We start from the raw sequence: 4,765 nt of genomic DNA on the forward strand, positions 1-4,765 counted from the left end.
GTTAGCCTCATGATATACGAATGCAATTAATAACTGTGGAAGTGCTTAATGAACACTAAGCTGCGAGGCGGCTCTTTCCCAGCGTGGGGATGTAATGCCAATAGGAAGAAGAAAAAAAGAAATTCTTTACCATTTAAAAATTAGAAATTGGGTAAACAACGAAACTAAAAAAAATAGTTGATTTTAAGATTTAACGCTCCCAGCACAAAATAAGCTAAATCAATGTTGTTTAGCTAGCGAACTAAGTCCAGTAATAACAATAGTTCATGGAAACCAACACTTACGTGCGATTTGTCACGGCATAGTTGGCTTATCAAAATCATATGGATGAGCACAAAATTTCGAAAGCGCCATGTCCACCGATCAATGAGCCAATCACGAAAACAGCCTCATCAGGCCAGTTTAAATATCACTCATCCGACGTATCATCAACTTGCTTATCCAATCATTTCGGGGAATTTCGTCAAACCAATCCCATGCTTTGCTTGATTGCCTCCATCTATCACTCGTTTTCGAGCAATTTGGTCATTTAGCGATGGGTTGATATTTCGTCTAATTTGACTAATTTATTGTTTAACTCGTCGCATTGAAGGAACCAAAAAACTTTGGACTGTCTTCCATGTCGTGCACAACAATTAGCGAGGTGTGAATTGCGTTTCTCCGCATTTAAAAAGAACAACGATAACATTTGTGATGATCGCCGGGAAACAATCCATAAATGGCGTATTATTTTTGAGCGGTGTTTAAAAACCTGCATGCAATGCAGTTTTTTTTAAATAATATTTAGATATTGAGGGGAACCGTACCAAGCTCCGTCCAGCTATCATATTATAGTTTTTGGATAAAGTATAGCATCAATTTTAACAGCACTTTTTTCTAGTTTGAATTTTTATTCTTCGTATGTTGAATGTGATATGACGAGCCGGAACAGTTGCTTTATTCAATACTAAATGTGTTCATAATGATTTCCTCTTCCCTCTTGAAGTGATTCGTCATTTATTGATGGCTTTTTTGTGATCGAGATAATGATGCAGGTGACGGTGAGTGGACGACTTAATGTGATTCGTTTGGTAATCATATGAATATAAATGGTCTTGATTGATCGGTCATGTCTCTGTCTCATAACGCATGATAATTTCAACATCAACTGCTAAATGATATGGATGGATGTTTGGTCACCGCATATTATTTTGCACCCAGCTTTGTCAAATTTGGCTTGTTCGGTCCAATATGAGCCAGTTTAGAGGTGTGAATTATGTATCTATGGGATCGTTTAGTCATCGTTCTAATGGGCGTTGAAGTCACCACTGCTGATTTTTTGATGGCAACATTATATCTTTACGAATAATCGGAGAATCTTTTAAATTTTTGAATGCATCAATCGATTCTGAACAAGATAGCAATAGCACAAGTTTACTCATCGATTGTAACTCGTCTCAAAAATGTTTAGGAAATTTATAAAATAAGTCAAATTGACAAATTTTAACAACAAAAAAGTGTATCAGACTGATTTGAAATCGTAATCTGAAATAATTACCTTTATTATTTCGCTTTAATCTCATAACCTGCTTTCATGTGCAAATAATTAGCATTAAATCGGAGAGAAAATCTTCATCGATTGAAACAAAATGTATGCGAATAGAAACAAATGAAACCAAAGTGGTCCTATTAAGCACAATCTTCTCCGCGTTTAATTAAGATTCACCTTTCGGAGAGCGCAAGCCGCCCAGAGAACTCAATCATTATTGCTTGCCATTTCAATCAGACTTAATTGATTCCATATACACATTCCAATGCAGTGATAATTTGAAATAATTTGGCGAAAATTGATACTGTTTTGTAATAATGCTTCTTCGTTGATTAAAGCTCTTTATTGAATTACAGTTGCAATACTTTTTTCACTTGCTAAACGCCCGTGAAGTTGTTCATTGATTAGTTTCATCTATTTTTGTACCTTTTCATGGTGCATTATCGTAAATCTATACAAGTATCGATACGAGGTCTATAATTATTGTGCAGATTGAAATACTTTGTGGTTTACCGCATAAAAACGAGTGAAGAGCACCACGTAACCCATCAGTCTCGCGAGTTTTACTTGGGCAAGTAAAATGGTTTGACATTATTTGGAGTTGTAGATCGTCGGACCCTGTGACATTATTTTTATACAGAATGGTCATGTTTAGGGATTAAATTCTTGATTCCAAATGATTAGATGAGTCGTATATTTGTAATCAATGAAAGATAGTTGTATGCATTCTTAGTGCTTATTTTCTTCTCAGATGGAAATTGTTATAACACCATCAATTTTTCATGGGACTTCATACAAGATGCCACTGAGAATCGAGGATACCGCTGATGTTGTAATATAGAGTCTTTATGTTATTGAAAATATGCTTCCTTATAGCTCGTTTTAAAAAAATGACGAAATGGTTCTTTCAATAATTAGGAAAAGAAATGTGTTTACAGTGCGCTTTGTTGCTCCGCGAAAACACCTTTCCAGCTGATAGGCTTCGGTAAATGGAACTTTTTTTGAAAGTCATTGAAACTGTCAAGCTGCTCATTTAAGGTACCCCTGTGCCAATCAGTAGTAAAGAGCTTCGTGAAGAGAAACTCGAAGAGCTCATTTTGTTCGTGGTACCGTCACTAATGAATGAATATGTAATTGACTCCATGTTTTTTTGGTTCGATGAGTAGCACTTTGATGTTCGATTCGTTTCGTGTGTGGCTTGCAGCCCAGGAGGGCTACAAATTTCAATCCTATTTTCTCCCAAACCGATGATGCTTTTTGGCAGCATATGAACCTTTGTTCGTTTTACCTGACGAGAGCAGGTGCGCATCTGTGAGGGTGTCCACGTGTTCTTAAACGAGATGTCGTTTGAAGTGAAACATGTAGGGTAACTATTATGTATTCCTTCGGAAGAATCTACTTTCTGGCAATAGAAGAATTGTTTTATTTTGCAATCAATGCTTGTTTTAGATAAGAATAATATAGGAGCATAAAATGATGAAACATCCTATGTCAAAAATTAATTTCAAAGAAGCCTAAGCATGAACGTACAGTTCCACAACCGAAGACTGTCACATAGCAGTCAGCAACAGCACGTACTAATCATTCGCGGATTTTTTTTTCGTGACATCATCATGGTTTATCAATTTGAAGATGCTCAACGTGAACGCTCGTCTGGGTTGGTCTTCTACTCTCACGTCGTCGTCGGTAATCGGTGGCGACGATGATGATGATGATGGTATTGGCGAAGGTGTGTTACAGCATTAACAACGCCGCTTTATTCAACACATTTGGCCGCGCACCTCAGGTTGGTTGGTTGGCTGGGCGCAGTTAGCAGCAAGAGAGAAAGATATTGAGGAGCACATCGGGGCCTTTGATCTTTGCCGCCTGCCATCAAGTCTGGTAAAGAGAGTATCGATTTTGAGTTGTCAGTTTCGTGGTGAAATTGTTGATAGGCAAGGGGAAATTAAATACCGCTGAGGTGCCTGTTTCAGGGTTTTTACTCTGAATTGACTTCTTGCGAGAAAGAGGCCTAAAGTGAGTGAGAATGGACGAGTCTTGAATGACTCTGGTGTGAGGTCTTGAGCGGGGTTTGAAGGCTGTTCGGGGGCGATGGTTATTAGTTGACTGCTTTAGACGGCTTAATGCTATGTATAAAGGTAATGGAACGAAAAGAATGAAATGCACTAATTAGTGATATTTTAGATTGACGATAATTGCAAAATTGGCATCTTGTGCGTTAATAAGTTTTAATTTATTCCCACTTTACTACATTGAGTGTTTCTCATGCGATATTAAGTAGCATGAAGATTAAAAGTAGTAGCTCTCACGTCTAAATAGTTATTAAAATGATTGCTCTAGACTATCCAATTACAGAAGTAATGCAAAGCCATTCACAATATAATTAATAATATTAGCTCACTGCTTCTGGGTTAAGCCCCGAATAAGAGGATTGAATTTTGAAAGAAGTAAAGTTATTTGATGGAACAATTCCAATGTTTTATCTGTGATATTGATTATAAATTTTATTCAACTTTGATTCTGACGTACTTTGCGTTCCGCGTCACTCTAATATAATATGATAAAGAACGATGATTGATGCAATAATGAAAGCGATAACTCAGCTTCTCTCTAGCAAGTAGAGCATAAAGCGCAATGGATCATATTCCAATATTCACGAATATCTAGACACAAACGATGGGATACAAGCACAGACAATCAGACATAAAACTCATGAAAAAAGTATGTCTCACATTTTTTTGTACACACACACATGGGCTGCGAAATGGTGAGTTGACATCTGGGAAGAAGCGACCTACACAGCTCTGGTCCTCACAAGTTCCAATCTCACGCTTTCACGGGTGTTCCGATGACAATTGACCGCCAGCTAAGGGTTTTGTACTTAGCTGGTAGTGCAGCCTGGGCACTGTTGCCCTTCTGACATCAGCTAGAGTGAGTGGGTGCGACCAAGGGGACCATCGTCCCAACCCCTAATCCCAAGGCGTTAAGCGATCTGTGCCGAGGGGATGCATGACCAGGGGGCTGAAATAATGAGCTAGGCTTTTAACGGAGCCTGTGGGGTACCTGGGCACCCTCCACAGTAATTGTCCCTTACCGCGTCATGCTGGGCTCTGGCGTGGTGGACCTCTTCTCCCGAGCAACTCGTGGGATAAAAATGGAAAAACAAGTCAATTATTCAATTAGTGGTAGTAGTGTAGGCGACAACCCCTTCGCAAGAGGTGGGTTGTTCAGGTCTCC

Source organism: Armigeres subalbatus, chromosome 1, assembly GCF_024139115.2.
Source record: "Armigeres subalbatus isolate Guangzhou_Male chromosome 1, GZ_Asu_2, whole genome shotgun sequence".
In the NCBI taxonomy this organism is placed as follows: Eukaryota; Metazoa; Arthropoda; class Insecta; order Diptera; family Culicidae; genus Armigeres; species Armigeres subalbatus.